Source organism: Crocodylus siamensis, chromosome 1 (genome assembly GCF_052110815.1).
Source record: "Crocodylus siamensis isolate JL-2025a chromosome 1, ASM5211081v1, whole genome shotgun sequence".
Classification (NCBI taxonomy): Eukaryota; Metazoa; Chordata; order Crocodylia; family Crocodylidae; genus Crocodylus; species Crocodylus siamensis.
Window position 1 is genome coordinate 234,185,495 of NC_143395.1, and position 24,936 is coordinate 234,210,430.

At 46.0% G+C, this 24,936-nt stretch overlaps 1 protein-coding gene and 1 long non-coding RNA gene across 3 annotated transcripts in view; one reads left to right on the forward strand and one right to left on the reverse strand.

Moving 5' to 3' along the window:
- IGSF3 (immunoglobulin superfamily member 3) overlaps positions 1-24,936 on the forward strand; it is a 141,076-nt gene that overhangs the window by 12,478 nt on the left and 103,662 nt on the right. The window lies entirely within an intron of this gene.
- The window catches only part of LOC149874285 (uncharacterized), a 32,504-nt gene continuing 30,086 nt past the window's right edge, over positions 22,519-24,936 (reverse strand). The window contains exon 3 of the long non-coding RNA XR_016443758.1: positions 22,519-23,339. This is a non-coding gene — a long non-coding RNA (uncharacterized LOC149874285). The remainder of the gene's footprint in view (positions 23,340-24,936) is intronic.

The window sequence follows — 24,936 nt, forward strand, 5'->3', positions numbered from 1 at the left end:
ACTCTACATGGCTACCAGCTCCCACTCCACCCCATCACTGGGGCCACTATACCCCCTCACTGGGGCCTTTGGGCCTTATGCCCCTTGGGCCTCAGGAGTCTGTTGACATGCATGGGGCCCCAACTCAGCCTACAGCCCACTCAAGCCTCAGGTGTCTTTCCATGTGCCTGGACCCTACCTCAGACTCTACTCAATGGGTCTAGGCCCTGTTTCAGCCCCCACTCAATGGGCCCAAGCTCCTGTGCTTTTCTCTCAGGGTGTGCTCCGTTAGCCTTTCCCCTCCATGTAGTCACTTGCAAGGCAGGGGGGGACTGAGGCTTTCCAGCACTTCATACTCGCTGTTCACTAGGGAGGCACAGGTGTGGCACTTCCTGAGGACTGCCCTGCCATTAGCAGCCTCACCACAGCATCCAATGCAGCAGGGTTCAGGTCATTCCCCAAGACGAGGAACCTCCTCCATCTCCATAGTTCCTATCCTGAACCTCCAGGTGTTTTGTGAGCAGCAGTACTCTGACCTGGACATGTTCACTCTTTAGGTCCCTAATTGCAACTGCCAGCCCTGCTCCCTGGGCCTGGTCTTATACTCCAGCATCCAGGCCTTCCTCCAATCAGGTGGCCTCCTCCTGGATGTCATGTGACTCTCCTGATTGGGTTTGTTCCCACCTGCAAGCTGTCTGCTCAAGCCCTTAAAATGGCAGGCACCAAAGGTGTCCTGCCACAGAACCATTGTGATTCATTCCATCTGTCTCTGGCACTCTGGAACAGTCACTCTATAGGTCAAGGGCTTGTATGGAGCTAATGCATCAAATTGGTGCCATGACTGGGTTGGTTGGCTGTTAACTCCGTTCTGGAGTGTACAGAAGTGAAGTCACTTTAGTTGTGTATCTGTGCCCTAGATCAGTGGTCTCCAAAGTGGGGTGCGGAAGATGATACATTGGGGTGCGGGAAGAAAATATTAGAACTTCTATTTATATTTATATAAATATACATATATTGGGGGTGCGTGCTCAAAAATTTTTTACTGATGGGGTGCGCGATCAAAAAAGTTTGGAGACCACTGCCGTAGATTGCCGATTCTCTTCTAAAGTAAATACTACTGACTTTAACAAAAGAAGACAAAAAAATCAGGTGTTCAGTAGTTTGCAGCCATGAAGAGTGCAGCCCTTGGGCTGTGCATACTAAAGAAAGAATGCTGTCAGGGGAGGCATTATCTACTCGTTCCCCCACCATGTCTCCCAAGCCTACTTGGAAACTGTAGCTACTTTAGCCCCCCTTCCCCCCTTTGGACCAGGACGTTTAAGCCAATTTTAGATATTAAAACTTGAAAGGAAAAATGTGGTAGCAAGGGACTAGGGTAAGGAACAAAAGGTGTGAGATCTGCATGTCATGGGCAGAATTTGTGTGTGGCACGCAGCAGATCAGAGAGGGAGCAAAGGAGTCATTGCATGAGAGAAAGAAGGCAATTCTGGTGGACCAGACATAGCAGTAAAGGCTAGTAAGAAAAAGCAGGGCGGAGAAGATTTATTTCACAAGACAGCAGGAAGGAAAAGATTTAGTTCACATTCCAATTCCAGTCATCCCTTCCCAATTTAGGTGGGAGATGGGAGCAGGCAGATCAGGCAGGGACCAGAAAGAAGAGTGGTAGATTGGCTGAGTGACACTTGGAGGGTGTGGGGCCCTTGTGGCTCATCTATCAAAAAAGTTGGCCCCCACTAAGGAGTTAGCTTCTCAAAATTATCTGCCTCTCCAGCCAAATACTTGAGCTTGTCTCTTCCCCCTCCCCGCCTCTCCCCCTAGCCCCCACATTCAGCTAAAGTCCTGAAAGTTGCAACATACCCAAGAGTAGGCAAATCTTTTCTTACTTTTTGGAAAGCAGGCAAGAGGTGCTTCCTCTAGCAACACATGTTGGGTTATACATAGTACAGTAAAATCCCTGTTTTCCAGCATTTTACTAGCCGGCATACTCTATTAACCAGCACCGTGCTACCGCCACTGTCTCTCCACCATCCAACACTCCGTGCTACCAATGCCGTGTGCAACCAACCCTGCGCTGCCACTGCCATCCACCACCCTGTACTGCCGCCGTGTGTACCACCCCCCCGGCACTGCCACCATCCACCACCCCACGCCTCTGCATGCAAGCCCCCACCTCCGGCTCCAGTATTTTTAGATAACTGGCATTTTTACATTATCAGCACCTGGCATTCCCCAGTTATGTCAGGTAATGGAGATTTTACTGTATATTAGACTCCCTCATTGTGCAAGTTTGGTAGAGGCTTACCCTGCTTCTGGCTGCCCCTTTATGACACAAGCCCCAACTGTGAGAATGTATGTTTTTTTCTCTTGGATTCTCAGTTCAGTCTTCCACTCAGCATTTTCTCCTTGTGTTCAAATTCTACCCCTGATTCCCTGCTCTGCTTTATCTGCCTTGTGCATCTGCTGTTGATATTGGCTTCTGCCCTCAGTGCTTTTGGAAAAATGGTAGAGTCCATGCCTAGAAAGTTGATGGACATTGCTTGAGAAAAGGCAGTTTTGGATGTCTAAAAAGGCAGGCCCTCCTCTGATGAGCTTCTTGTTTTCAAATAGATGAGAGGAGATGATGTTTGTGGAGAAAAAGAGCATTACTCTGCAGAATTGTTATGAAAATACATCCAGCTCAGGCATAAAACCTATTTATCTATCCTCTAATATTGCGATATTAAAAACTCTTCTTCCCCATATCCTCCTCCCACCAGTATCAAGTCCTTGTAGACTTTTGCTTGGGTGGCTAAAACCCTACATTGTGATTTGGAAGGCAAGGTTTATTTAATTTTTTTTTCCTACTGGAATGTGAACTAAATCTTCTCCCTGTTGTTTTGTAGTTGCGTTTTCTGCACCTTTTTTCTCATGGAGCAATTCCTTTGCTTGCCTCCAGGATCCCTCCTTTGATTGTTGCCCTTTTGTTTCTCTTCATCCCAGCCTTCCCTCCTTCCCCTCACCCCCACCACTGAGAAGTTCAAGGGGAAATAATAGTTCTGTTGGTGTCTGCAGGCTGCTTAGTTTATCTATGTAACCCTGAAGGAATGAGGCTGTGGAGCTGCCCAGTATCACCACTGCCTCCAAGCTGCAGGTACCAAGGAGAGAGAAAAATTTACTGAGGGTGGGGCACAGGGTAGCATTAGAAAGATGGGACTGATTTACCTAAACTTTAAGCTCAAGATCACGAAAGACTCTTTACCAGTGAAATCAACTCTGCAGTGGGGCTTGCACCTTTTCTGTGAGGAGATTATTCCAAAGCCTGAGTAATTTTAAAACTAGCTTAGCCGGAGCCCTGAGAACATCCTGTATTAACCTTACTAAACAGTTGGAGGATCCACTAACTGACCTCATGGATCCTTCTATTTCCACGTTTTGCAGACTCAAAATCCTGGAGACACATTGGGTGCATCTATACAAGACTTCTACTTTGGAGTTGCCTAATTAGCTCCTTATTAAATTCTTTGTGTTTACTCATGTGCCCCTATTAGGGTGCAGTAAACTAAGAAATGCCGCCATAGGTTAGTACTTGTAAAAACAAGTAGTAGCTTGGAGTGGTGTTATTTATTGTGCCCCACCACATGTGTAGATGCTGATCTGGCTGGCTGGGGCAGGAGAGTGCTTCAGTGTGGGAGCTGCCTGCTGACTGGCTGTGCTCTGGAGCACCCTTGTGCCCCAGCCAGCTCCTCTGCAGCACGTTGAGGCAGGTTGGAGCAGCCCCAGGCTGGCAGGCTGACCCCTGGACCTCCTGCCAGCCAGGGCTGCTCCAACCTGGCTCAGCATGCTACAGGCCCAGGTGCATGTGTAGACACGGCACCCAGGAGCTGAAAATTCCAATGCAGACAGCGCCAAAGTTTGTCGCACTAACTGTAGAAGTACATGTAGATGTGCCCATTATGGCCTTGAAAAGGATGGTCTCCAGGGGAAGGGCACTCTCCTCCATTAACCCGTGAGGTTGATGGAACACTGCAAAATGAAACCAAGCATAAAGGGGTCCAATCTAAGACTGACACAGGCTGCAGTAAGAAAATATCCTATTTGGTCACCGAGAGACAGGGTTGCCAACTGTCTGTAAATCTGTAGATAGTAAAGTAAAATCAGGCTGAAAACACCTGTCTGTAAAATCCATATAGGTATGCAAAACACAAGGTTGCTGGTCTGCTTGATTTGAGACTCCATCTGGCAAAGAAGCTGGGCAACTGGAGTTTTATTTGAAGGACAAACAGTACAGCAGTGCCACCTGATATCTGAGTGGGAGTGCAGCACCCTGCAGGAGGCCTTCTCTGCAGGAGGGGTTGTGTAGACCTTTCCACTTTTGCACCGTTCCACTCCCTCCTTTCATGTGCTGCTGCTACTGCTGCATCTGGTCATGTTATAATGCTGCAGGGTTGCAGGTAGTCTTTGATGGTCTGCACCAAGACAGGCAGAGTGGGGGTAAGGATGGGGGTGGGGGAACGGAGGGCAGCAGGGTGTGATTAGAGGCATGAGGAGATGAGTGGGGACCCCTGGGGGGGGAGCAGCATGGTGTAAAACCATTGCTGCAGTCAAGAAGTATTGCCAATCCAAGAAAAAAATTCCTGGATTTTTTTTACTGACAACCAAACTTTTTAACTGTCTTTAATATTAAACCCTTAAATTTGAACCCAACCTGTCTAAGTGGAGCCTGGCAGCAGGGCAGGGCTTGGCAGAAGAGTTATATAGACCATGCCAGTATAAATTGTGGTTGTCAATAAATAGTTTGCAGATTGTCAGTGAAATAAATTGGGTTGGCAACCCTGTTGAGATACATGACCTGTAGTTAGGTGCCAGAAAGAAGGACATGCAACATCCAAGGCTGTTGTTTATGCATTGGCTAAACTTCTGATTCTTACCTCATTTTTGGTGTTAATGTGTAACTAAAGCAGAGGAGACTTCTTTCCCACAGCCACAGAAGACTGTAGATAACATATATAAATAATTACCATATTTATTTGAATCTAAGATAACCCTGAATATAAGACAGCCCCCCAATAAATAGATTCTATATATGGAAAATTTTCACATTTTTTATAATTTTCTAGGTACAATTTTCCAGGTATAGAATCTAATTATTGGAGGGTTGTCTTTAAATTTGTCCCCTTCCACTGCTACAGCAGGGAAACCTGTGGGTGGAGGGGAGGAGGGCAGGTAGCCCCTTAGCCCTCTGCCTACTCACTTCTATTGCCTGCTGTCTTTCTGCACCTCCCCCTGCCACTGGCACCCCCCAGCTCCCCACAATCTGCTTTTTCCCACCCAGTCCCTGCAGTCTGTCTCCTAACCTACAGTCATTTGCCTCTTTCCCTTCCTTTTCCCCCTCTCCCCTTACTGTCAGATGCTGCTTTTCTTTTCCCTCTTAAAGCACAGCAGGTGGAAGCATGGCCACGGAGCAGTTTGTGCTGCTGATCGACTGAGCAGGGGATGGAGTTTCCTTGTGCTCTGGCTGGAGCTGAGCCGCACCTGATAGAAAGCAGGGGAAGAGGGGGCAGAAACTGCAGAAGACACATGGAGGGGGGGGCAAGAGGCTGCTGTGGGTCTGACTTTGGTCCCAACCCAGACTCGGGACCAGAACTGCAGCAACTGCTTGCCCCCCACTACTTTTGTATTCAAATCTAGGACAAGGGGCTTCCCCACGCGGATGGGGGTGGGGGAGGATCTTAGATTTGAGTAAATATGGTACATTACTTGGCATTTTCCTTTGCTAATGTCTGAATAAACCTGATTGAGAGCAGCTGCAGAATGTTATCTGTTGCAGTTTCACTGGAAAGCTAGAAAGGCTCATGAGTAGTTATGGCAGTCTGGGGGCAGTAAGTGGCATCATGACAACCACAAAGATTGAAGTTCATGATGGTGGTGGCATGGCAAACAGCTTACAGAAACCAAAATGTGGTTAGTAACTCTTAATTGGACTTACTGACTTAAATAAAATTCATGTGCAAGGTACTTTGCAGAAGATTCAGTAGTGTTCATGCAAGGTGTGAAACTCATTTAACTGAAGTTTCTGAAGAGACCACATATCAATTGGTACATGTCTAGGTGTGGGGATGACTGAAGAAAGGACCCTGGTAAAGGAAGGAGAGACAATAGTTTTCTGTCTAGGAAGTAAAAAATGGATTAGCAAGAGAAGGAATAAAGAAAAGCTAAATCTGTGTACATAGCTCTGAGGGGATAGTGGACAAATTAAAATCATGGATTTGAAAATCTGGTTACTCAGTCATTTCATATACCTTCTTAGACTTTTTTTAATGCTTTAATGACTTTTCACTGTTTATATTTAGCTACTTCATCTTTCTCAGTTGCATGATGAAAATGGCTTAGTCAGTTTTTAATTGGTTTTACTTTTTGGCTCCATACAGATATTTCAAGTACATTAAGGATGTTGCCTTGCTCTTGAAAACTCTCTCCTCATTCTATGTCCTCCACCCATTCTTTTAAAATTAATAAAGGTTTGCTTTTTAAAGCTAAATTTGTTCTAAAAATCTACAAAAATATTTTTAAATGTTCAGTCACAGAGCCATCGCAAATAACTGAGAAATCCGAGGACAAATTGACTGGGAAGAGGGAGGTGCAGGAGTGGAAGAACAAGGGTGCTGTAGGCTTTTTCTGGACGCATTCACATGCTTAGTGGTTTTGCTTAGAGGTTAAGAAATGCTGGCAGAGGTTATGTCTCTCTTGCCCATATGCAGGGCATTAGCATCTCACCTTTCCCAATCCTTCAATTTTAGTCCATTAGATCTGTGAACAATAGCAAGGGCTCTGCAGGTCATTTCAGTCTCTCTGGATGCAACCCTACAATCATCTGAATCCCACAGGCTTTTCTATGCACCTTCATACTGTTTCTATAACTGTGTCTCCAGTTATCTTTTATCTATCACCTGCCCCAATAGAGATGGTTAGCCATGTTAGTCTGGTCAGGCAAAAGGCAGGGCAGGGGTAGACTAACTTGGAGACTAACTTGTTCAGAATGAGTTAGCCATCCTTCCCTGCCTTCTGCCGTCCCTGAATAGAGAAAACATGTTTGTCATGGCTGAAAGCCGCAAGTGCCTTGAATCTCCCTGAAGAGATGAATGCTTCCTGGAAGCTTGAGGTGCCTGGATAAGAGGTTCTATAGAAGCTCTCACCTCCCTTCCCCTGAGTGTACTGTCCTTGAGGGGTACGACTCCCTTAGAAGGCCCTGTGTAAATGTAGTGTGCAGGGCTCCCCACCATCAAAGCAAATATGATTATTAGAAAGCTGCTTTGGTCAGGCATTCTCTCCCTTTGTGTATATCTTGGCGGGGGGGGGGGGGGGGGGGGAAGGAGGGATCCTTTTGTCTTTGGTGCAAGCGCCTCTGGTTGCTTTTGCCAGAAGAGTGTAGCCAAAAGGTGTCAAAGGCAATTATAGATGTTTGCTTGGTCACTTGGCCCGAGATCAAAATGTGCATTTTTGTAAAGGCTCAATTGAATAAACACTGGGTGAATCTCCTAGAGCGAGCACAGCACAGAAGCCTGTGTTTTGGAACATTTCCCTTCATGGCAGGCTTTTAAAGAAATATATTTGTGTGTGAAGGAGAATTTTGGAGGACTCTGCACTGGTTCCTGTTGGCAGTGGCAGCCAGTGTGCTTTTTCCTTCTGTTTCTTTAGCAACAAAATAAGCCTGACAAGTGCTGCAGCCTCCCCGCATACAGGTAAATGAATGTTCCTCGGCCCTGACTTGCAGCAGCATTACTGAGCTGGTCCTGAACTTAGTCCACTACACCCTGAGTCTTTCCTGCAACTTCCTTTGCTGTTCAGTCCTTCGGTTCTGCCGATGCCTGTCAGGTCTGACTTGCAGCTAATAAGAGACTGGCAGTGGCTCCAAACCATGGTGTGGTTTACGCTCAACCAGGCTAGAGTGCGGAAGATGAATGTTTGCTGAAGTGGGCCAGCAGCTGACAAACATGGCCCAAAGGGGTTTCTGCATTTCCATGCAAAATTCAACAAAGGGAAGAATGCTACTGTCTCTCTTTTTGTGTAGAGCAGCTGCTTCATTTTTAGTGCTTAAGGGGGTTTTTTTGTTGTTTTTTTGGAGGCCTGGGGGGAGGATTTGCCTAAGTCTCACAACTTGCAGTCCTCCTTTGAAAGTCCCTTGCGGAAACAGGTTGGGTGGAATAGTTTTCTCACTCTGCTTTGGTAAACCTTTAATGGGAGAGTGGGGTGTATTGGGGGAGCTGCTTCTTGATCTTATTACCTGGCAAATAATCCATATTTGCTAGGTATGTTTCTGCTCTTCTCAGTTCTGAGTATTTCCCTTTGTATCTGGATGTTTTGTCATCTTGGTGAGCCCACATATAACTGGAAGCTTTTTTTTGGTTGTTTTTGGTTGGCTTATGCTTCCTTAGTCAACATTTACCTTCCACCCACCTGCCATAGGGATTCCTAGTCTTCCCCATAAGTGTGCGGTAAAGAACAGACTAGCATTAGAGGGGAAGATTCTGGCCCTTTAAAGGACTACTCTGTGATAATGGAAGTCTCTGTAGCTCTATTCTGTCTTGCTGTGTAATATGTTTGACCTTGTTGCCTTAATTTCTTCTCATGACTCAACCCTGCAATTGTGCTCCAGTGGGTAATTTTCCTTGCAGCATAGTTACCGGTTTGTGCACATCTGGCCCTGGAACAGATTTCCCTCTAAATGGCGCCTGTAGCACTGTTGTTAATCAGGAGTCTGGCCACTTTCCATTACCCATCTTGTACAGCCAGGGTTTAAGTTGCCCTTTGAACCTGGGTACAGCATGGCAGGAGTCCTAAATTTGTTTAACAGGTGTGGGTTACCAAATACGTGACTAGTAAGTTGTCATTCTTGGGTCCAAAGCCCTCTGGAAAGGGAGTTTTTTGGAGAAAGTATGGCTTGAAAATTACTAGCCTGGTGGCATGGGTACTTTTCAGACCTAGTGGTAAAAGGCATAGTCCCTTTGCCTCATGGAGATCTGTAAGCAATTGCTGCCATCCGCTCTCCTCCACATTGCTGATTGAAGCGTGCTCGGTCTCTTACCTTCTGCCAATGCATCAAACACAGGCCGTTTTTCAAGGACACTGGACTCAATGGGCTGGGTTGGGCTGGGCTGAGAGCCAGGTACTCCTGACTTGATTTCTTGCATTGATTGTTCACAAATCCAATTTCTATCAAATGTACAAACAACTTAATAATTCTCCTCTTGTGGTGTGGACTCTTGTTAGTTTCCCACTGGTAAATGAGGGTTCCACTTCAAATGTGTGTGTCCAACAAAATTGCCCTTGAACTAAAGGAGGAAAATTAGTCTGCTTACTTCCATAAGTTGTTGTACTCCTTCAAAGTAATATAAGGTGCAGGCAGCCATATGGCAAGGATGCTATGCTGCACTCTTCTCAGTTCTCTCCTCAGTTGGATGCACTTCAGGCTGTGGTTTCTCTTCTTCAATGATCAGGTCATAGGAGTGGTTAACTTTCCAGTGTCTGAGCATAGTGCTAATGTATATACAGGATATACTTGACAAGGAAACCCAAGCAGGGGATGTAAGGAGCAGATTCTCCCCAGCACAAAGTTCGGGGGATGGCATGTTTGGCATGAAGCTTGTTTAGTTGGCCATCTTATTCTTTCTGATTATCCTCCATTCATCCTCCCTGCTTCTCATGGATGGTCCAAATGGAATTGATGGCCTCCATGGTGTGCTGGGCACAGGCTGGAACCGAAGATGCCAGCACAGGGGAAATGTAGTGTCATTATGAAGGCTGGAGGAGAGCAGATGTCTGTGAAGGAGCCCAGCTGGACTCCACCTGTTCTGGACATGTTTCAGTGGGTTGACACTGCTGGATGACACTATCCTTGGGCAGAGGAGCTAGCTTCTGTGTTCACCTTCCCCCTCTCTGGGAGAATTTTCAGTGGCAAGGTTAGCAGCCAGGATCCCAGGTGTGCCACAAGCTTTGTGTTTTGACCTTCCCAAGTCACTTAAGGCAGAAACCTGTTACCCTTTGTGCACCTAAACTGCAATTTTCCAGGTGCCCGAGTGACATTCTTGGTATCTGTACACACATTGTTACGCTTGCACTGTGTACATGTAAGTATGTGCAGATAGACTGAGCATGAACAGAAGGCTACACACTGGACAGGCAGGTACACAGTTATGTACACACACCTGCTATGGATGTGTAACTACGTGCAAGTCAGGAAAATGTAGTCGGACAAAAAATCATCACTGAAGACTGAGAGGAGGTGGAGACAGACTCCCCCCCGTGTTTTAGACCCAGTAATTCAGTGGTTAGGGCACTTGTCCTCTGGGGAAGGGAGGCTTATAACCTAGATCTATAGCTTTCTGGGCATTTGAACTTGAACCTCTCTGACTTTCCAGAACAGACTTCTTATCCCTGTGTTACAGCCTAGCCAGTGCTCAGTCCCTTCTCCAGCAATCCTTTTGTATCTGGCTCCCTGGGCAGGCAAGAAAAGATATGTGATGCCAGGAGAAGGAGAACAAGCTACAGGTTGTGTGAGGCTCAGTGAGATAGATGCTGGAAGGGGGCTGGTTCTGGGGAGAATTTTTCTCACTACTCCCCATCCTTTTATCCAGTGGCTATTAAATGCTGCAGGGTTTAGTGGCTTGGCTTCAAAAGGCATTCTGGAGAGGGGACTGGGTAGCTTGCAGCAGCATGGTTAGTGCTGTGTGCTGGGAAATCAGGGATGTGCAGATTTAAATCCCTTCTGGGTGAGGAAGACCTTTAGTACTGGTTTTTTACTTCCTGGGTGAATGCCCAAACTGCTTGGCTATTGGGACAAAATCAAGGGAGGGCTCTGCCCCCCGAACTCGCATGCTGGTGTACTTGCATGGTAAGCTATGCGTAGGCTGGGCATGCTCAGTCTCTGTATGCACTTTTACATATTTGCGGTGCAGAAGGGCATACACTTGCAAGCAGTGTGTAAGTGCCAAATGGAAAACTGTGATTAAACACACAAAACATCGTGAAATTCTGCCCTTAAGCTCTCTGCATTCATTTCCCCCAGAAGTGAAAGTTGGAATAACTCAGTGTACCTATCTGGCATTGATATTTGGGTGGTTGTGATAAAGGATATTTTAGTGGAACCTGCCAGAGGCAAATCTCTTAAGGCAAATAGACTTGTGGAGGACACCCTCCTTGTTCATTGTTTTCTAAGCCTAGTCACATCCTTAATGCTGTCTCCCTCTCCCTGTCTTTACCTCTTGCTTTTCTTTGGTTTCAGTCCTTGATCGGTTTTGAGGGGGTTGTTTTGGTGCCTGTATCTGTTTAACTTGCGTCAGTCAGTTGGTTTTAAGGCATGTAATCAATGTAAAGACTCTGGAGCATTGATATTTACAGAGAAGAACCTTCCTGACTTGCATCAAACAAGAGTTTTATTCTCATTAATGAATTCCTCTGGAGTCTGATAACTTGGGCGCACTGTAATCAGATAAACAGAAAGCTTCTCTCCCTTTTCTTAACTCCTAATCAGAAGGGACGAAGCTGTATGAAACAAGTAGCCAAAGATCAAAACTTCTGTGTTCTTCATTTAATCAGGGAATTCAGACAAGAAAACAGTTTTGCTACTGTAAATTTTTTTCCCTTGACTTTTTTTTTATTAAATTGATTGGGAAACAATATGTGGCGGGAGGGGGAGCAGGGAATCCAACACCAAAATGCATTTGCCATTTAAGCATGTCTCCCAGGCTGCATAAAATAGAGAGCATTGCAAGAAGTGTAATCCTAAGGGAATATGTGAAAATTTGTAGAAGCCCAGATCCTGCTTTGGTTGAACTTAGGGGCAAAAAATCAATGAGTGGTTCAGAGGCCATATTTGTTGACCTTGTCATAAGTGTATTGTGATGTGTTTCTACTACAGATGGGGGAGGGAGTGGGTCAGCCATATTTGTGGAGTGGTGTCACTGAAAATCTGTTTCCTGACATTTCCCCATAATCTGAAAGTTGTTCTAAGGTTGCAGCTTTTATTACCAGGCAGCCACATTAGCATATTTGCATAAAGTTTGCAGACTGTGTCCTCTATTTATGCAAGAAATGTCTTCAGGGAAGAACGCATAGTAAAGTGAAGAACACAACTATTCTCTGCATGCCCAGCCTGCTTGGACAGTCACAAAAGGTAAATAGCAGCAGCTCCAGTCCAGCTCCCCCCACTCGGGTGGTTGTTCATGCCACTTGCTCTTAATCAAGCTGTGCTTGTGTGCTGTCTGATTCCTTTGGGGCTGAATTTCCCTATTCAGACCATTTCCTGGTCTCTTTGAATATCACTCATTGACCCTCTTCAAAAGTCCTTGTGCCCTATGACACCATCTTTCCTTTCAGTCCGTCACCATTTATGATTTCTTGTCCATCAAACCTCACTCTCCTCCATGACTATAATTACTATTGCCCTTTACTCCTCTCCCTCATCAGAAGCCCCATCCCACAGGCCCAGCTCACCCCAGTACTCAGTCCTAAGCTTCTTCTGTCATCCTCCAGTACCCTGTGATCAGCTTGACATCCTCCACTACAAATTTGTTGTCTTCCTTCAGTTCTGTCATCTTCCCAGTAAATAACTCTATTCTTTAACTGAACTCCACTCAGAGTCCCAGTTGCATCTTTGTCACCTTTGACTTTCTCATTAAACCCTCTGCTTGTCCTGCCCCATTTCTCTCCCAAGTGCAGGATTCCACCAATTTCCTCCAAAAAGAAAATACAAAGTCTGGCTGAATTCCCTGTTCTCCTGGCAGTAGGGTTGGAGTCTTGCCTTCTCTTCTCTCATCGCCACCTCCGTAACAAAGAGCGGTTTCTCATTTGCTCTCTACCTCTATGCCTTCCACCTGCCCTGTTGACTCCATCCCATCTCCTGGTCTCCCTTGTGCCCACTCTCATTCCATTCTCTATTCTCCTTTACCTCGCACTCTCCCCTGTGCATTTGCCTTTTCAGTTGAAGCATGCTTTAGTCTCTTCCATTCTGAAAGCACATTCTCTCCCCTCCTTAGCTCGGCATTACAACAACTGCCCCATCTTTGTTCACCCTTTGACTTTGAAGCTGGAATGTGCACAGAGGTAAGAAGTAGAGGAAGGGGAGAAAAGGATCAAGGACCAAGACCTGGGAAACCCCTGTAGAAAACTGGAAGCAATTACTGTCTGGTATCCATCTCTTCCAGTTCCATGCCAGACCTTCACCAGCCTAGCTTTTGTCTCCTTGTAGTTTGTTGAAATTGCTCTTGTCTAGGTCTCTGGCTGCTGCTTCACCAAATCAGAGAAGCATTTATTCAACCTTTTTTTCCTAGGCCTGTCATCTGCCTCCAACCCCAGTCAACTGTACTTTCTTCTTGAAATAGAGTTCGTGGTTGGCTTTCATGCCTGGGTCTTCCCTTACCTCTCTAATTGCTCCTTTGCAGTGTACCCTATGGTGGACAATCTTCATTCTGCTTCCAGTTTTCTACAGGGGTTTCCCAGGTCTTGGTCCTTGATCCTTTTCTCCCCTTCCTTTACTTCTTATCTCTGTGTACAATCATCTGTGGACACAAATACTATCTTCAGGCTAATGACTCACAGATCTGGCTCTATTCCAGGCCTGTTTCCTTCAGACTGAAGCCTTGGCCTGTCTCTTTGACCTCTCTCAGTGAACATCTAGTTATCAGCCTGAGCAAAATGTTGTTTAAGCAGACGCCTGAAGACTCACCCTTCACCCGTACTTTCTTTATCACTGCAGGTATCACCATATTGCCTGTAACTTGGGTACAGTGTTTAACTGAGACCCCCTCCGTAGCTCTTCTCATAAGGATCTCTCTCTGACCTTCACAAATTTCTTTTCCCAGCTGAAATCTCTGAGAGAGACAGAGAAACAAAGTGTCGCCGCTCTGTACATCCATAAACCTAGGGCTCCCATTTTCCTAGCCTGCCTCTTTGCCCATATGATGTCTCTGTACAGAACTTCATTGTTGGCTTCCACCTGACATTTTGTGTATCATTCAGTATCAAAAAATAGACTCCTACTGCCTATCAAACAGTGATTTTTTGGCTTCCTTAGCTGACTTGGGAATGGATTGGGGGGGGGGGGTGAAATCTCCTAACAAGCACTTTGTAGCTCCTCCCTTCCCTCATTCTTTGGAGGAGCTCACTGTAACACAGTGTTACCTCACTATTCACCTTGAATTTCTCTCCTTTGTTTTGATCCGTACAGACCAAACAAGGAAGAAAAATGAGTTCAGCTGCCTGTGTGCTGTACTTACTGCCTACTGAGCTGGCTGGTATTGTCTTGCAGGTCCCTGGTGCATATCCATCTACTGTCTCTTGTCTTCCACTTAAACTATTAAAGGCTACCATCTTTATCTGTGCTGTACAGTGCCTAGTGGGTGCAGTCCTGTCCCATGAGTAGAGCTGAGATTGAGACCATGCTAAGAAGCATGCCCTGCCCTTTGGCACTTTTTGCAGAGCACTCACAAAATCCCAAAAATGGGATGGGGGGGCCATTCCTGAGCACACACCAAGAAGCACAACCGAGACAAAGAGCCAGGTCCCATTCCATTCTTAAATCACACTTGGCATCATGCTTAGTGCGATCCCACTCCCCCCCAACTAAAGTCTTTGAAAAAACCTGTAACCTAGTCCAAGGTAAAGACAATATGTGGATGTGTTATGTTGTTTCAAGAATGGGTGCAAGCTGAAATAGGCTCATACTCAGACATCAAAAGTGCATTGGAGGTGGAATAAGATCTGTCCGAGAATGCCTGGCGACAGCCCTGGGTGCACACCTACAGCCTTTCTAAGATGGCCATGCCTCTGTATTTCTGAGATTTGGCATGTGTGAAGAGAAAACAAGGGGTTGCAGTTGCAGCAGTTCTTGGGCCCTGCATGGAGGTGGTGTGGACAAGCCCTCAGCCTCCTAGATGCTACGGTAATGGAGGCAATGGTAAAAGCAGTGAGATTTATTCCCAGGGGCTTTCTTTGTAGCTCATTCTATTTTCCTTATTTCTTGGTGGTAATATTTGGACCTGTGGTAAAATGCAGCTCCTCTTTCTGATCTGCCAGTAGAACAATAACTATTAAATATAAAGCCCTTCTGCAGTTTTTTTAGCCTTTGCACCTAGTGCAGGGAGCAGCTTTCTACCCTTGTGAAATGAGCAGTTTCAGCCTTGGTGGTTTGCTGACAATCGCTGCGAGTCTCTGCAGTATCTCGAGCTCATAAATCACAGTTCATTCTGAAAGGAGCCCAAGAGCTCTAGTATCTAGGTTGATCTTAATTAACGTTAGGAGGCAGTAGCAGTGGGGGAGAGAAATAGCCCCAGACCTATCTAAGGGACAGGCTCCATGTGTGAGCAGGCTCTGAGTTGCACAGCACAGGCAAGGAAAACAGGATCTTGTTGCTACTTTCTGGGCAGAGATGGAAGATTATAAAATGGGCAAGAGCCAAAGCAGTTATTTGGATGCTGTCCTTCAGGGACATGATGGAAGTGGAAAACCTCTGCCTAAATCAGATGTCTCTTTAGCTGGGGTATGTGGGCTGGAACTTTTTTCTACAGTACTTTGATGTGACTGCTATAAGCAGGGTTATTAAAAGGTTCTAGCTCAGTAGTTCTCAGCCTTTTTAGACTCAAGGCACCCCTCCACAACTTCTGTGAATTGAGTGGCAGCCCGTTTAATAAACTAGTCAATTTATAAGGTGCTTACCTCCTTGCAAAGGGTCTAGGTAATTGAGGATGGGAGAGCAGCTAAGCAGGGGTGGGGGAGCAGCTAGGCAGGCGTAGCCTGAGCCTGCCTGTATCTGCTCATCTCCTCATGTGGAGCCTCAGCCTTCTCTTAGCTGCTTACTTCCTCACACTTATCTCTGCAGCACCCTTCAGAGGGCTTTTTGGCACCCCAGGGTACCCTAGTACACTGACTGAGAATCATTGTAGGTTGATTGAGGGACACTGGGCCAGTCTGTGGGCTGCACCAGGACTGAGACCCTGTGCAGTGCCTGCAGTGCGTTAATGTAGGGTCCAGCCTACATGTCACAGGCAGCATGTCAGCCCTGGAGCTGGCTGTGCATGTAGCACATCAGGCTGTAACAGGGGTTTGGTACAGGGTGCCTCATGCAGCCCTTGGCTGGAACGCTGTGCTGGGGCTAGCACAAGTGCTGCAGGCAGCACCACACATCTTATGCTGGTCTTGGGGGCCATGTGCACAGCCAGCCCTGGCGCCAGCATCGTGGCTGAGGACTGGCTTTCTAGGCTGCTCATGGCACAGGGAGCCAGCACAGACTGCATGCTGCAGGCAGTGCCATGCCGGATTGGCCCTGGAGCCAGCAAGCAGGTGTGGTTCAGGAGGACACTGTATGCAGCAGGACTGAGGCTGGCATGTGGGGTCAGTCCATCAAACCATGAGCTGCATCATACAGCTCCCATGCATTGGATCTATATGTTTTATCCCCCTACTGTAGACTTACCAAAGTGTGGGAGAGGGAGAAGGAAAGGGACCACTCTGATTCCCGTGGCAGTGGGCAGGAGAGCCTCCATTTTGTCTCAAACTTGCCTTGGCGTGGTCTTACAAATTCATGGGGTCATGTTGCCAAGGGAATTTCGGAGAGACGGTATATGGCTGCAAAACATTGGTGTTGGGAGATGATCATGGGAAAAGTTGTCTTTGATTCTACTCAAAGCATTTCACACCAAGAGAATTTTCTGGAGGAAGTTTTGAAGCTGGCATGCATTTTGCTGAACACTTTACCATGCTGCATTTCTTGTTTTGTTCTTGTAGGTCCTCCCGTGCCCAGAAACTGGAACCAGTTGTAAAACCCATGACGGAGAATAGCATGAGCATTGATTTTTAGCAGTATCAGTTCTGTGATTGCCTTCTAAAGTATTAGTTACTTAAACAAGTGCTGTGTTAGCATTGTGATCTGACACAAAATCAGAAATAGGAAAGGTTAATCTTGGTGAATTCAGGAAAAAAGTAAGCACATTTCAAGAAGAAAGGTAAAATAAAAATGGCTGCTTATAAAGCCTCTGTAAAATGAAACTCCCTTACTAGCCTTAATAACCTATGGGAAATGCTGAAGTAACTTGGGAAAGGTTCAAAGTAATTTGAGCAGTGTGCAAGTCATAAAGCCTACTAAAAATGGAAGAGGAGCAAATCATTGCTTTGCTTGTGACGTTAGCGGTCGCTGAAGCAGTGGACATTGTCTGTAATGTCTTTTGTAGTTAAGATGGGGTAATGCAGAAGTATATAGAGTGTATACCATGCTGATATTTTGATGATGGCGCCCCTCAGTTGGGTACCTCACCTATGACGTGCCTCTTCTCTGATAAAGGCAAAGGAAAGAGGGGAAGCTGTAGAGGAGTCTTTCGCCAGCTTTAAAATTTTTTAAATCTGTCTTGTGGATGTGGAATAGCAAGTTGCTCATTAAAGACTGAATAATTTTGTACCAAGTAAAAGTACATAAAAGGCTACTCAAGAACATGGATTTGACACTCTAAAAGGCAAGATTCGTATACCATGCTGAAGTACAAACAAATGCAAATAAAAGCCCTAGAGAGAGTCACGGAGCACGTAACTCCTAAACATCAGAGCTAGAGAAGTGTGGGAAAAGTTTACAGAAAATGAAAAGATGAAAGAGGTAGGGGGAAGAAAAAGCCAAACAAGCAACCTCCAGGAATAAAGAAAAAGGAACCAGCAGACTGGTTTTGTTCTTTATAAGGCAAGAGGGCAAAAGAGGGCATTGACAGCCAAATAAACTGAGAGAGGACGTTTTCAGTTCAGTTCCCCCAGGAAGAAAATGTTTGTTCAGATATTAGGAACTGAATTCTTCAGCAAATGACATATGTTAGCAGTGTTTCAGCAGACATCAGTAGACACTATCTCTGGCCTGATGAAGAGGACTTCAAGACTTTATGCTTTCTAATATGCTGGCTAAGATACACTGCTTCCTGAGCCTTGCTTTCAGAATGTGATTATGGTCAACACTGCTCACATACAGGCTTTACATTTGTACCAGGAGAATCCTGTTTGAAATGACAAGCCTACAAGCATTTGTTTAACTTCTCCCTGGGGAAACAGACCCCTTTTGGGAGATCTTTCAGCTAAGAACCTGGAAGATCTCCCTTGCTAGTTTATGCTCCCTTTGCAGACTGGTCTGAGAGACGAGGGAAGGGACTGGCTACTCTGGGGAACATGCTGGCAGCTTTGCTCCGCTATTCCCTTCACTCCTGGTGGGACTACTGGCAGCTTTGCTCCGCTATTCCCTTCACTCCTGGTGCGAGTGCTGGCTTTGAAGCATGGGAGAAACTTCCTCCTATCCCCCATGTGGCAAATGCAGAGCCCTGCACCTGCAGCCCAGTGCCCACGTGGCACCTTCAAAGCCCACACCCACAGTCCTGCTGGGCTCCCCGGTCTGAGGAGTGGGTGGGGACCCACTTTACCGGTCTTGGCCTGTTCCCCATGCCTTCCCTAGGGCAATTGCCAGTCTGGAGAAGGTGGGGAGAGCAAGAAAGAAAGCCTGTAGTGCTTCCGCTCCCATGGAAATTAGCAGGGGAGACTTTTGAGGAACTTCCTCTGCTAGAGATGAACATCTGTTCATCTTTGACCGCTGTTTCAGTTGGTCACATCTCAGATGCTGAAAGGTGCGACATGAGTGAAAGCATGCACTGATGTAACAGGATAGGGCAGATCTGTTGCTCAACAGGAGTGGCTGGGGAGGATGGTAGAAGTGACAAGAAAGCCTTAAAATAAAAAAACACCAAGTGTCAAACAAATGATGTTTTCTACTTAACAGAGCAATTGATCGCAAAGGGAATAATATTTGTCAGTTCCAAGATTGAAGCCATGCTGAACATGCAGAATCCAAAGATTTAAAAAATATATAAAAATAAATAATTCAGAGGCTGCAGGGCATACTGAGTGAAGTCAGAGATTTCATGCCCTGGTACGCAGCTCTAACAGCTTGCTGAAGGAAAAGCAACATCACACACATGGAATGAGCATGGGCACAGAAGTATCAGAGTCCAGAGATTGGAAGTAGGTACTGATATTTCCACCAGTGCTGCCAGTCTTGCACCCTGTCAAAGACCAGACTTTCCACAGTGCCTCAATAGCAGGCCTGAGGGCTGTATGAGAGATGTGAGGCTGAATGATCTCCTCTGTGCCACAGGAGCTATGACACTAGAAGGAAAGAATGTATGCATAGACCATTAGAGATGCTAGTGTTGCCTATAGTTATCTTATGGCTTGCTGGGTTTTTTTTTTCTTTTTCCCTGTGGTCATGGCTTCAAAGCTGAAGCCGTGACCACATGACACAATCACTGTGCCCCTTTGAAGTACAAACGTAAGATGCATCTATGAAGTTCCAGCCAGGACATTTTTTCTAGCTGCAGATGTGTTCTTAAGAACATGTATGCTCAGTATGATGAGATACAATGAGAACAGGAACAAACATGATAAATGTGCAGCATACAGTACAAAATGAACTGAACAGAATAAACTGCAAAGGGCAACACTGAAGGAGTAGCTCCAGTTGTAAGCAATATGTGGGCAAACCAATGAGCTTTAATGAGCTGCCGCTTGCATAGCTTTTCCAGAATAATAAGGGTAATGCTAGAAAAGCTGCATAAAGGGCACATTGGCCCAGCAGAGTGTGTATATGTGTGTGTAGGTCGCAAAAGGCATATTCTGGCCTCAGACAAAGAATGATATTGATCAAGCATGGAGTCTGAAGTTGAAAGATGCTTAATGGAAAGTACCTAAAACTATCACATGAACTATCATTGGATCCATGGGGCAATCTGAATGGATATTTGCTCTGGAAAATATGATTATCTGCTTTTGACGGACTGTTCTGGCAGTTTTCTGGAAGAATTACTAATTTTAAAATAAATTATTCACAATTTCAAAATGACAGTGTAACACAGTTGGCTTGTCCTTTCTACTAAGCCTTAGCTGTAAAACTAAAAGCGCGAACTGCATGCATTTGCTATTTCACAGTCCTTGTAGCCTCTATTCCCCCTCCAACCTAAAACGCACGCAAGGGTCACATGAAACAAAACAGGTCCAGTTAGTGTCCTGAAAACCATTAAGTTTGGGCTGTTTTAGGCCCCTGGGGGGAAAGAGGATTCCAGAGTTCTGAGCAGAGACTCTTATAGAGAAAGCCCAGCAGAAATTATGTTCCTCTTTTTATTGAATCGAGCCATCAGCACTTTCTCTAACTGCATCTGTGGTCTTTTGCCTAAGGATGTTTAGGGCCTAATATGTTAAAATGACAGCAGTGACTGGAGAAGTGTTACCGAATAAGTTCAATCCACATTTGTACATTATGGAAGTCCAGACATTGTAATAGCAGATGCTGGATTCTTGTTCAAGAGTAGACAATTTGAAGGATTTTACAAAAATGTATTAATTAGAACACGTCTGAACTTGGACACCTACAAGCAAATGGATTAGAAGAATGTGAAGTCCACATAATGAACAATTTGCTCAAAAATGCAGTGATCACAGGAGGAAATACTTACAGCACTGTGCAACTACAGAGCAGTAGTCTCGCATTGTGGAAAAAACGATGATGGAACAAACAAAAGATGACAAATCACTTTAATCGTGACAAGGAGATGAGATGTGTCAAAATGGATGCTTAATTTATAAGGGAGGGAGAAGACCTTTGCCACAGTTGGAATTTGGGAAGCTTCTCACAGGCCAGAGCAAGTCAGAGCAATTCAGAAAAACAACACTTCTTTCGTATATATTAATCAAAAAAATGGGAGCATTTTTGCAAAGGACTTGTAGCCATCTGCTGTGAAAATGAATGATGAGAAAAATGAGCAGCGAGCAGAGATGACTGAAGTGAGAGCAATCGCACTGGAAGAACAAAGAGCTTCATGGATTGTTCCCGTTTTGATTGGCCACGCTTTCATACTTGCATGCCAGCTTATTATGTAAACCATCCATAGCTTCCCTTCTTCTTCACTGCCATTAATTGGCTCCTGTACAAGGGGAATTTTGAATGAGAAATTCAGTGCCTTCCAGGAAGCGTTCAGGAAGCATATTCCACATCTTGGGGAGTGACCGGAGCAGAGGAATGGGTTACGGAGTTTAGGTATCAGTGGCAAAGTAGAGAAAGGCATTGACAAAACACCAGGGCAGAGAGGTTGAGGGAGATGAGAATTGTCATGCAGGTGGTTCAGTCTGTCTTTTCAATCCAGAAAAGTCCCTTGGCATTAGAGGTAACATGAGTGCACTAAGCGCAGCACAATCAAGTATCTGCTCAGAATCCATCATCATTATTGCAATGCTTTGTTTTTGCACTGTGTTCATTTAGATGGCATTGTTTTTTAATCTGGCAGCAGGTTGCAGTGTATTAAAACCATTCCTGCTGTGTTTCATTTATTCTCAAATTATACTCAGACCTAATTTTTATTTTTGAATTACAATTGGAAACTTATCAGGATTGCAGGTGCAGAGTTAACCACAGAGGCTTGTCTCCATTTCAGTGTTGTCTTGCAGTTGTAGTAGGGCTCTCAGGTAGCATCAATCCTTGGCAAAGGAGGCAGTAGAATGGCTATTACTAATGGCATCATATGCAGTGGAGCGAGACCACCAGTTTATTCTGGACTTAGTAAAGGTGGTCTAAATGTCAAATACATTTTGGGGGCTCTCATTTAGTGTTTCCTTCTGTCATGTAAACAGGACTAATTGCTACTCCGGGAGGCAGCCTCTGTCCCAAATGTTAACACAATAAAGGTAAGGCACGGATTTGGATGGTAGCTCTTCCTGAGTATTCCATATACTGAGAGGTGTTTTGGAAAAAAATAATGCCTTATTTCTGTTCATCGTAACTATAAGCAAGGCACGTGTGTTTTGGAATGGGTGTGAGCAGATGGACTTATTAAGAAACAGTGAACTTGTGGCGGACAACTCTGCTCCAGCAGGCCCTAGCTACGTCCCTTATCTTCAGGGTGAATGCACTGTTTACACTGCATTGCTGTGCAAAAACCCAAAGCACAGCCTTTGGCTGCAAGACAAACTAATATTTTCATTATCCCCTTTATTCCAATGTGCCACTGACTTGGAAAAGAATGTCCCCATTTAGAAAAGCACTAGGAAGGAGTTACATAAAAAATTGGACTTGGCAAACGGATCCTAAAATATGATCAGGTGCTTCCTGTTTCTGACCTCGAGTCTCTCTTAACTTCCTTTCAGTCCATGTTCCGACTTTTCAAGTCAATACTCTTGACTCTGTAGAAAGCAAATCAGGGCAAAATCAAAGAAGTCTATGGAGTTTTACTATAGCCTACTTCGAGATGTGGCATAAGACAGGTGTCAAAGATGCAGCCCATGGGCTGGCTTGCATGGCATCCCAAGGCACTCCTAAAAGGATCTTGAGAATCACTGGTCTAAACTGAGTCTTTCATCATTTCAGTTAAGGTATGCCGAGTTTCATACTGTTTGAGTCAAATGGTTATGGAAGACAGAGAGAGACTTTTTACTTAAAAAATATATTATAAAAATATTTAAAATAAATGGTGAAAGTGCAAATGTGTGCGGCTGTTCCAGGGGCTGAGTATGAAACACTTGTAAGTGACAAAGCACTGTATTGTCAGAAATTGAAACCTCTTTATGAGGTTACATCCTCCATAGGACCAGTTGTCCATTTTCACCTTGCAGAGGGCCCTCTCCATGGCCCAGCATGACATACACTGGTCCACATTTTGTTGCAAGGTGAAGTGTCAAAACACAAATGTTACACGCATCTAATCCAGGATCTGGAAGAGTTAGAAGGCACCATCAGAACCGGCCCCTGGGGCCTAGTTTCTGCAGCTTTCGAGAGTCATCATTTTGACCCGGCTCAGCAGGCAACCGGCCAGGCAGCTCGCACTCCCTTTGGTTGTTTGGTAGAGTATAGAGAACATTAGCATCTTGAGGAAGTCCAACTCCAGTATGCCAAAGTGAGTGCTGAGGGCAGCAAAGAGCATCTGCAGCTGGGGGCAGTCCAGGAGGATGTGGAAGAGATTCTGCTAACTCTGCTGGGTCTAAGTAGCAGATAAGGGTGCTCATGGCCAGGACCCCATGAAGCAGCTGCCATCAGAGGTCACCAGTTCTCTTGGTGATGAGCAGCTTGTACAAGGTGTGCCAGGCTGGGCAGCCTTGCTCTGGTGGTATTGCCTCTAGTTGCTGCCTCCGAGTCATGTCAGAGTGGGAGATGACATATGCTTTGACTGTCCATGGGTACAGTGCCTTCTGAGACAGGATCTCAAAACAGATCCACCCCTGCCTCCCCTCCCCCAGCTGTTCTTGTGGAGGGCAGGGGACACCAGGGAACTAGGCCCACATTTTCATCACACTCCACAGCTGGAGAAATAGTTGGTGATCGAGGAAGCCTGTTGAGAGAGAGAGCGAGCGTGTGCATGTGTATTGAGATGTGTGGAGAGGAGCAGAGCACTGTCTGTAAAATGGGGGGCTGAGGTTGTGTGTGTGTGTCTGTGGCAGTTCTTGGCCGCTCTGTCACTCTTGCCTTTGTGATACCCCCAGAGTGAGTTTCAGTCCTTCAGGGGAGGAGCGGGAGACTAAGTATGTTATGCACTTGGTGCTGGCACCTGCTGTGGATTATGTTTGCCCAGAGCATCTTTCAGAATAGGAAATAGACATTTTAGTTTAACTGCTCTTTAGCACTTGTCTGAATTGTCTTCATTACTGGAGACTTCCTGCCAGGTCCTGTGGTCTGCTGCAGATGCTAATCTATAGTAGCCAAATCGAACGTATATCATTTTCCTCTTTCTCTCTCTGAACATCAGCAGGCACACAAGGAATTGAGCGCTCTTTGTATAGGGGCAATAACCTGCCCAGTGACAATCTTGCAGACCCTAGAAATGCATAGTTTCATAGTTTCTAGGGTCGGAAGGGACCTGAGCAGATCATCTAGTCCGACCCCCTGCCATGGCAGGAAAGAGTAATGGGGTCAAACGACCCCAGCAAGATGTTCATCTAACCTCCTCTTAAACACCCCCAGGGTAGAAGTCTGTACCACTTCTCTTGGAAGCTGGTTCCAGACCCTAGCCGCCCTGACTGTGAAGTAGCGCCTCCTGATATCTAACCTAAACCTACCCTCTGCCAGCTTGTGACCGTTATTCCTGGTCACTCCTGGCGGTGCTCGGGGGAACAGTGACTCCCCCAATGCCTGCTGATCCCCCCTGACTAGTTTATAACAGGCCACAAGATCCCCCCTCAGCCTTCTCTTTTGGAGGCTGAACAGGTTCAGGTCCTGTAGCCTCTCCTCATAGGGCCTGCCCTGCTGTCCCCTGATCATCCGAGTGGCCCTCCTCTGGACCCTCTCCATGCTGTCGACATCCCTCTTGAAGTGCGGCGCCCAGAACTGGACGCAATACTCCAGCTGCAGCCTGGCCAGTGCCGCATAGAGGGGGAGGATCACCTCCTTGGACCTGCTCGAGATGCATCTGTGGATGCATGACAAGGTACGGTTGGCCTTCCTAACTGCCTCTCCACACTGCCGGCCCATGTTCATCTTGGAGTCAATGATGACCCCCAGATCCTTTTCCGCCTCCGTGCTGACAAGAGGGGAGTTCCCCAACCTGTAGGTATGGTGCTGGTTGTTCCTCCCGAGGTGCATCACCTTGCACTTATCTGTGTTGAAACCCATCCTATTCTCGTCCGCCCACCCTTGTAACCTGTCTAGGTCTGATTGTAGCCTGTTGCATCCTTCCAGTGTGCCCACGTCCCCCCACATCTTAGTGTCATCAGCAAATTTGAACAGGGTGCTTTTTACCCCCTTGTCCAAATCACTGATGAAGATGTTGAACAGTGTGGGCCGGAGGACTGAGCCCTGGGGGACCCCACTGCCCACATCCCTCCAGGTTGAAAATGACCCATCCACCACCACCCTCTGGGTGCGGCCCTCCAGCCAGTTGGCGACCCATTTGACTGTGTGGGTGTCTACACCACAGCCCCCCAGTTTCTTAA